The 10,163-nt window shown below is 38.0% G+C and overlaps 1 long non-coding RNA gene across 1 annotated transcript in view; it reads left to right on the top strand.

Moving 5' to 3' along the window:
• Positions 1-9,821, top strand: part of LOC118766036 — an 18,496-nt gene extending 8,675 nt beyond the window's left edge. Inside the window, exons 2-3 of the long non-coding RNA XR_005001963.1 lie at positions 1,126-1,134; positions 9,808-9,821. This is a non-coding gene — a long non-coding RNA (uncharacterized LOC118766036). The remainder of the gene's footprint in view (positions 1-1,125; positions 1,135-9,807) is intronic.
• The last annotated feature ends 342 nt before the right edge of the window (positions 9,822-10,163 follow it).

The raw sequence follows: 10,163 nt of genomic DNA, 5'->3' as shown, positions 1-10,163 counted from the left end.
CTAACACTCTGTGAAAACTATATGGTTGATGAGAAATTTTAACAAGATGCGTGGTAAGAAGTTTGCTTCCCAACCACATGGTTCCGGGTTCAGTCCCACTGCGTGGTACCTTGAGCAAGTGTCATCTACTATAGCCTTGGGCTGACCAAAGCATTGTGAGTGGATTTGATAGACGGAAACTGAAAGAAGCCCGTCGTATATATATATATATATATATATACCTACTTTTCTGACGAAAACAATGTCGTTCTGAACATTTTGGCCGCAACACCGATTACCGGTCTCTTTTGCCGAACCACTAAGTTACGGGGACGTAAACACACCAACATCGGTTATCAAGCAATGTTGGGGGGACAAACACAGACACACAAATATATATACAGTTGCGGCCAAAATGTTCAGAACGACATTGTTTTCGTCAGAAAAGTAGGTATAGCTTTTTATCAAAGTTGTTTTATATTCTATAATTTTCACAGACAATAAATACGATATTATTCGTTATTGTCTGAGATTTTGGTGTAATTTGAGAGGATAATACAAAAGTTATGGATGATTTAGTGATTTACTGCAAAACCTATGGTCGTTTTTCTTGGCCTACCTGTATACTTTCTTGCTTCACACGAACCACAATCATCGTAGACCTTAAGAATACCGTGAACAACACGTTTTGACTTGTTAACAATCTTTGTAATAGACCCAATACTTAAATTATCCTTCTTTCGAAGCTTAACCGCCGAACTCTAATGTTTTGAATTTGTTTACGTGACGGTTCGTTTACTAAACATTAGTAAGAATATCTGCAGTGTACTTTGTTAATATGATGCCACTTACTCCGTTACCAATTCGTCAGCAGATTTTTTGGCCGCAACTGTATATACATACACACATATATACGACGGGCTTCTTTCAGTTTCTGTCTACCAAATCCACTCACAAGGCTTTGGTCAGCCCGAGGCTATAGTAGAAGACACTTGCCCAAAGTGCCATGCAGTGGGACTGAACCCGGAACCATGTGGTTGGTAATCAAGCTACTTACCGCACAGCCACTCCTTGAGAATTTACAAAAAAAAAAGATGAAGACGGGTGTGTAAACAATAAACAGGTGTATTAGTTTAACACTCGGAGAGTGAGAATGTCTTTTACGTTTCGAGCCTACGCTCTTTGACAGAAAGGAACACAGAAATAAACAGGGAGAGAAAATAGAAAATATACATTAATAATACAGTTCAGCTACTGGGAAAGGTTGAAACAGTTAAGACTCTTCTCCCTGGAGAGAAGACGGGAGAGGTATGCAGTAATATACATCTGGAAGATCCTGGAAGGGATTGTGCCAAATTTTGGCATTGAAAGCTACACCAATTCCAGAACGGGACGACACTGCATAGTGCCAAAGGTCCCAGCAATGCCATCACGTTCTCAGGACCATTTACTGCAACAGCCTGGTTTCAAGGCCCACAGCTTTTTAATATTCTCCAAGAGTCTGAGGAACTTGCACAAAGTAGATGTAGGGGTTTTTAAATCAAAGCTGGGCCTCTTTCTGTCGAGAGTCCCAGATGAACCTACATCACGGCAAGAGGTGCAAATGAAGGTAGCTATACCAAACTCCATGCTTCACCAAGTGCCACATATTAGAGGAGGCTCTTAGTAATAACAGTGAAGCAAAACGGCGGTGCGTCAGCATGGCCGTAGCTCTGAGCTGAAACTAGAGAAAAAAAATACCAGGATGGAATTGTGGACTAGTGCAGGTGCTTTGGCCTGTTGCAACAAAATCTCTTTTAGAAGCCCCTCAAAACCCCGACAACGTACTTTTTGTTGACTATTTGTCTAGGGGAACCTAGTGGATGTAGATGATACCCTTGCTATCGAGGATACCCTGCTGTTATGATGTCCTTGCTAAGCTTTCCGTTTGACTTACTTTGCCTAGCCTCTTCTGCCAGCGCAAAATAGATGCTCGGCACATACGACTTTATCCTTAAGCAGTCCGGAGCATTTCATAAGTTTATGTAGCGTTTTTACCCAGTTTAACACAAAACTTTATTTCATAGTAAGCTTCCAAATTGGCTTTACGTCCCGACCGCTTCTGCAGACGAGTCAGCTGTAACAAGCAGCGTTTAGTAAGGTGTGTTCAATGTGGTGTTACAACCATCTCCTTGGATCTGAAATAATAAAAGTTGGCAGGTTAGCTTATTTGATGTATATTAATGATATACTAAAATTACAATAATTCAGGGACCGTTACAACTGCCTCTCCTAAAAGGTCTCAAAACTTCTGTAATATATTTTGGGGATGGATATTTCGTCATTGTATTTACTGCGGTGATGTTTTAACCATATCACACGGGGAGTTACGAAGCGGACAATTTAAACTGGTTGTGTTGCATACGTACATATATATGTATGTATACGTTCGTAAATGTAAGTATTCGTATGTTGTATGTATATATATGTGTGTATTTATGTTACTTTCTGCGTATATTCCACTGATGAGGCAAAGCATTTCTAAATGCAAAGCCAGAAATCCGGGATCTGGAATTATCCAGTAATTTTTTGTTAGTTTATTTTGTCTTTTTGTCTTCTCTACTTGTGCTGTATGAACATTTATGGCAGTTTTAGAGTCAGATTTTGGCTGCTATTTTCAGCATGGCGGTATCTCGTAGATACCCTAAATTATAATTTATATATATATATATGAAATGATATATATATGTGCATATATACATACGTATACGTATATACTTACATGTATACGCATATACATCTGCATATATGGGCACAGGACGTCACAAAACATAAACAACAAAAAAAAACGATGTACAAGGACATGGAATAAGGACTTTTTATGCGAGCAACGAAAGAAACAAATGGAAAACAAGGCAAGCAACACAAGGAACGACACTTCACCAGTTGTTGGCCTTTTTTCTAATCCGTATTTCGAACATTTCACGATAAGATACGCCTACGAGGTGGTATCAAGATGTTTCCGAACTAGTTCTGTAGCGCGCCAACAGATGGCAGCAGACGGTTACATGCGAAGTGAGAGCTACCAGTGACCTTTATGAAGCAGTGTGATGAGTGACATCACTGTGTTTACTTCGCAAGTTGTAAAATTTGTGTTTTTGTGATCACGTGTGCGCTGTAGTCTGCGATATTGTCATGGACAAAAACAAAAAGCCAATGTGAAATTTTGCGTTAAACTTGGGAAGTTTGCTACACAGACATTGAGCATGCTTCGGTAAGCTTACGGCGATGAGCTAACGGGTCGTACGCAATGTATCGAGTGTCATGGGCGCTTCAAATGCGGCAGAACATCCATAGAAGATGATGAGCGAGCTGGAACACTTGTCACATTTCTGGTGTTGTTAGTTTGTCGTATGGGTCCGGGCAGGCAAACCTAAAGTCCTGGAAGAAATGCACTTTGCCATCGAGCCCTCCTCATTTGTGAGTTTCTCGCCAAAAATAAAATGGTATCGCTTCCTCACCCATCCTATTCGCCAGACTTCAGACTTCTATCTCTTCTCACATCTCAAAATGCAGCTCAAAGGTCGCCGTTTTAACACCGTTGTCGAGATCAAGAGCGAATCGCAGAAGGTCCTCGACTCGCTTACGGAAAACGACCTCCAGGCTGGATTCCAAAGATGGCAGAAATGGTGGGAGTGGTGTATTGCTCGAAGGAGATGATGTTAAAATTTTGGTAAATAAATTATTTTTTATTAAACATAAATAGTCTTGGAACTTTTTGATATCACCTCGGGTATGTACCAACACACGAAACTCCCGGACCTTGAGCCACTCTCTGGCTTCTGCTAATTATTATATATATATATATAATATATATATATATAATATATATATATATATATATATATTATATATATATATATTATATATATACACAATACATATATATAAGGCGAGCTGGCAGAAACGTTAGCGCGCAGGGAGAAATGCTTGGCGGTATTTCGTCTGTCGTTACGTTCTGAGTTTAAATTCCGCTGAGGTTGACTTTGCCTTGCATCCTTTCGGGGTCGATAAATAAACACCAGTTATGCACTGGGGTCGATATAATCGACTTAATCCCTTTGTCTGTCCTTGTTTGTCCCCTCTATGTTTAGCCCCTTGTGGGCAGTAAAGAAAATATATGTATATATATATATATATCGAGTGAGAGAATGCTACGTGTATATGTGTACATGTGTGTGTGTAAATATGTGTATGCGCGTAAGTGAATACCACTATGAGGCGGTGTGTTGAGTTTCATTTCCATAACACTAAAAACGGAAAATTTTACCATTCGACAAACATCGATAAAATGAGTTCCCTAATGAAGTATGTAAGAAAGTCAATACGAAGATCAATAAAAAAAAGTCTTTGCCGAGTCAAAAAGGTATATTTTATTTAGGAGGGGAGTGTAATCGAGCTGCACACCCAATTTTTAACGAAGTTGCGTCCCTTACATTTATGTCATTATCTCCCTTTAAATTGTTTCCCTTGCTATTCGATTATCTCTCTTCCTTAAATACATTCGCAAAGTCACCACACGATGGTTCCAGCCGCTAGAAACAGAAGCTAAATTTCCTTCGAGATCACGTCTTACTGTCAGAGACAGTGAAGTCTTAAGTGTATTGTGTTTTGGTAGGAAGACGAAATGGAAAAGGCTGGAATACCTTTAATCATAGATCCGCCCACTTAATAAGGACTGACTATTGCAAAAACAAAAAAAAAAGTAAAAGTAAGAAAGCAGTGATTATTCACATAATTTAATTCAAAAATCTTATTCTTTTATATAAGATCAGAGAAATGGCCAAGGTTATAGGGTCTCAGTCTATATATTTATTTAGATGGTTATGTAAGCATTCTTGGTCCAAGTGTTCCTGGGTTTAATAAATTATCAGAATTACCCTGTAAATCCTACAGGTTAACACGGAAAGGTTTATGACAGGCTGTCTATGAGAACTCCTATATGCTGATGGCGTAGTTCTCATAGATGAATCCATTGCAGAATTAGAACCTAAATTCCTGGCATGGGAGCTAAACCTAGAATCTGAAGCTTTCAAGATAAACTTAACAAAGATTAAAGTTTTAGTAAATAGGAACAACAGGTCTTTGGTATCATTTGAGAATTGGCCTTGCTCAATATAGAGAAAAAGGAGTAGTTATAAACTCCATATGCTGTACCTAATGTAAGCCTTTTGATACACAAGGGATGCAGTGGAATCACAGGCAAGCTAACAGAAGATCTAAGTTTTATATGAGACTCACTGGAGCATTCTATGCTATGAATACACAAATAGATTCTCTGAAATGCCCAGATACTTCTGTAGTAACAGATGATAGCTTTTGTTACTTTGGAGATATAATCAGCAGGTAGGGTGGTTGTTCTGAATGTATAATATCCAAAGTAATAACAGGTTGGAGAAAGTTCAGAATGCTACAGTCATTGATGGTGACGAAGGTCTTTTCCTACAGAGTGGAAGGTAGATTATATGAGGCATGTGTTAGAACTGCAATGCTGTATAGTAGTGAAACATGAACCATGACTGCAGAGGATATGAGAAAATTGGTAAAAGAAAAAAATTGAGTCAGCAATACTCTGCTGGATGTACAATGGTAAGTGTGCAAGAATGATGTAAATGAGCTGAGAGAAAAAATATAAGAAGAATCAGATATAATGTCTTGTCTTGTCTTGAGACAGCATTCACCTGGGCTGGGTTGAGCTGGCTTCATTCATCCTCAATGCTGCATCTCACATAAACACTGACCAGACCTGGCGATTTGAGGCTAATGACCGCGTGATCTCCAACCACTCCTTATTCCAGTGGCGAATGCCGTAGATATGGGGGCCTAGGTTGGGTTCCAGATCAGCCTTGACTGTCATCAGCCAGGTTTTTCGTTGTTCACCACATTGCTTTCACCAACACAGAAGGGGAGCTGGGGCACTTGCTTCATAGATGAATTCTCCTGATTGATGAAGGAGGGCATGACCCAGCCAACGCAGATGTCTCGTTAGGAGGACTTGTTGGGAGGTGATTCTGCACTGGTGTCACACCAAATTGTTGGAGACAAAGTGATGCCATCGGACATGATGAGTTATCAGAAAGCTCAAAAATAACAAAGATGCAATGTGTGAGAAAGAAGGCTGCACTGGTGTGGATATGTGTGACATGTATGGATGAGATCAGCTGCATAAAGAAGTGCCAATTATCTGTAGAAAAAGGAGACCTAGGAAGACATAGGACTAAGTGGAGAAGGCTGATCTCAGTATTAAGAACCTAGGTTCTCATTCCTAGGGTATTTTTCGATGTTGGTGTCATTTTTATTATTATTATTATTATTATTATTATTATTATTTTTTCCTTCTTTCTTCCAATTTTCTTCTATTTCTCGCCGAGTGTTTTCCATACACCTAGGGCAGAGAAGCTCATTGTATGCATTCCCAGATTACACATGCAAATTCACAGGTAAAATACGTATTTAAAAAATTAATGAATAAATAAATTCATGAATGGATGTTGTTTTCACAGCAATAACGCTCTTCTCAGAACATGAGCCGTTCCAGTTAACATGATTTTTTGCACTTCCTGTAGGGATGATAAGCCTGGTATCATTTTCAAATAGGTTTCAGTACCTTTTTTTTTTACTATTATTATTATTATTATCATCATCATCATCATTATTATTATTATTATTATTCAGGTCATTGCCTGATGATGATAATAATAATAATAATAATAATAATAATAGAGTATATATATGGATCTATGTAGTATCAAAACATGTGCAGTGGTCATTAAACAACTGTCGAATCGTACTTCCTCTTCCTTTTGACTCTATTTATTCTATTCTTATATATATATGTGTACATGTGTGTGTGTCTATATATTTATATACATGTATATATGTATACATACAAACATGCATATGTATTATATATACATAGTTATGTTATATTCCATCAGAAACAGGGTAGAGTACAGTATAAAGCTCATTCACCTTCAGAACTACCCAGTACTATCGGTAGTATTAGTATATACTTCCAAGTTTAAATTTGGCCATTCATTGTGTATGAATATAAAATCAAAGAAATTGGAGTTGAGAAGAAGGAGTAGGGTTGGACAGTTATTTATTAATTGCTATAATTGTTTCAACACGATGAAATTCTCCAGAATACAGGTATTTGATTATGCAACTCCTCCCTGTTTATAGGCTCGAAACGTAAAAGACTTTCTCACTTCCTGAACGTTAAACTAATACACCTGTTTGTTGTTTACACACCTGTCATCGTTTTTTGTTTTTTTTTAAATTCTCACTATATATATATATATGTATGTATGTGTATACATACATATATTAGTTATTATGCCCCAGCATGGCCACAGCTCGTGAGCTGAAACTAGAATCAATCAATCAATATATATATATATATTATATATATATATATATTATATATATATATATATATATATATATACACATATATATATATACATACATAATCATACATATATATATATGTATATGAATGTGTATACACACACACACACATGCACCCATTTATTTATGCATTTGTATATGCATCATCTCAATTTTATTTCGATTGTCTCTTCTACTATCTCCCTGGGACAAGGTTGTGAAAACACAAACAAAAATGACAAGGCACCTGTACTTTCAAAATTTCTTATCTTGGATCCAAACTCCACTGCAAGTATCATGAAAGTCTGCTTTATATAATTTCCTCTCAGATAATATGCTCTTTTGATGCTGATGATTAATGAACACCATGTTCAGCAGTGTTTTAACCCTTTTGTCACATTTCAGTTGAAATAGACCCTTTTAATTTGAAGTATTTAAAAAATATATAAAAGCGGAAGAACGTCCCTAGAAGACGATGAGCGATCTGGAAGACCTACCACAAACATCACTGTTTGGCCAGTATTGGATCAGATGAGCAAGAATCCTTAGATTCGGTTTCGAATCTCAGCTCGGAAAAAAGAAGCGTTAATTTTTACATATATATATATAAAATGATAAAGGTCGCCCTTTTCAAACCTAGCCAGGCTCATGGGCCTGATTTCCTGGTTTCTGTGTATGCGTTCCCCCCAGCTGGACGGGACGCCAGTCCATCGTAGCGTTACTCAAGAAACAGGAAGAGAGAGTGAGAGAAAGTTGTGGTGAAAGAGTACAACAGGGGTCGCCACCAGTCCCTGCCAGAGCCTCGAGGACCTTTTAGGTGTTTTTGCTCAATAAACACACACAACGCCCGGTCTGGGAATCGAAACCACGATCCTTCAACCATGAGTCCACTGCCCTAACCACTGGGCCATTGCGCCTCCACACACACACACATATATATATATATATATCATGATATTGTGCATCGAGAATTCATCTACCAAGGCCAGACCATTAATCGAAGGTGCTACTGTGACATTTTGAAATGTTTGAAGGAGGACACTTGGCGAAAGTGACAGGATCTGTGAAGCATGAAGAAATGGATTCTCACTGACAACAATGCACCTTCACCGAGCTCTCCTCACTCATGAGTTTCTCACCAAAAACAACATGATATTGCTTCTGCACCCACCCCATTCACCAGATTTAGCACCTGTAGACTTCCATCTCTTTCCCCAAGACGAAAATGCAGCTCAAAGGTCATCATTTTAATACCTATTTCTTTACTACCCACAAGGGGCTAAACACAGAGTGGACAAACAAGGACAGACAAACGGATTAAGTCGATTACATCGACCCCAATGCGAAACTGGTACTTAATTTATCGACCCCGAAAGGATGAAAGGCAAAGCGACCTCGGCAGAATTTGAACTCAGAACATAGCAGCAGACGAAATACCGCTAAGCATTTTGCCCAGCGTGCTAATGATTCTGCCAGCTCGCTGCCTTTCAGCATTTTAATACCATTATCAAGATCCAGAGTGAATTGCAGAAAATCGTTGATTTGCTTATGGAAAACAATTTCCAGGCCAGATTTCTCAAATGGCAGGAATGCTAGGACCAATGTACTACTGTGTAAGGGGACTATTTTGAAGGATATGATGTTAAAACTTAAGTATTTAAGGTATTTTCTTATTAAACACTAGCAAAGATACCCGACCTTGTTCAGGATTAAAATGGCATAGTTTTTTTATTGTTTTACTTGTTTCAGTCATGTGACTGCAATCATGCTGGAGCACCACCTTCGATCAAAAAAAATCGACCATAGGATTTATTCTTTGTAAGCCCAGTACTTATTCTATTAGTGTCTTTTACCGAACCGCTAAGTTATGGGAGCATAAACACAGCAACATCAGTTGTCAACAATGTTGGGACACACAAATATACACATATATGACAGTCTTCTTTCTACGATGATGATGATGATATATATATATATCATCATCATCGTTTAACGTCCGCTTTCCATCCTAGCATGGGTTGGACGATTTGACTGAGGACTGGTGAACCAGATGGCTGCGCCAAGCTCCAATCTTGATCTGGCAGTGTTTCTACAGCTGGATACCCTTCCTAACGCCAACCACTCCGAGAGTGTAGTGGGTGCTTTTTACGTGCCACCGGCACGGGGGGCCAGTCAGTTGGTACTGGCAATGACCTCGCTTGAATCTTTTTACATATATATAAATATGTAAATATATATATATACACATATATATAGACATACATATACGCATATATACATATATATATATATATACATATACATACATAAATACATGCACACACACAGATATATACAGTAAATGAAGTATAAGGATTTCAGTCCTCACCTCTTGTGTATATAAATACATACTGAAAGTAACAGAAATGAAACTAATATATATAACTACATAATGAAAGTAATTGAAATTGAAACCATTTAATAGTGAAAGTATTAACAGAAATGTTATTGTTTCACTTTTGACATGTAATACGGAAACAGTGTAAGAGATAAGAGATTGCTCAGGGCTCGCATTAGGCAAGAAGTCGAAAATTTTGGGGGCCCATATCACTGCACGGACGCTAAGTAAAGCATGTGTAAAATTTGAATGAAATCTTTTGGGTAGTTCTTGAGTTTTAGTGATGCACACATACAGACATTCTCAGTTTTATATATATAGATAACTAGTCCTGGGAGTTTTTGATACTACCTTGTATGTATCTATCTATCTATCT

This window comes from Octopus sinensis, linkage group LG14 (genome assembly GCF_006345805.1).
Source record: "Octopus sinensis linkage group LG14, ASM634580v1, whole genome shotgun sequence".
In the NCBI taxonomy this organism is placed as follows: Eukaryota; Metazoa; Mollusca; class Cephalopoda; order Octopoda; family Octopodidae; genus Octopus; species Octopus sinensis.
Note: the sequence above shows the minus strand (reverse complement) of the source record. Positions and strands in the feature narration are given on the sequence as shown.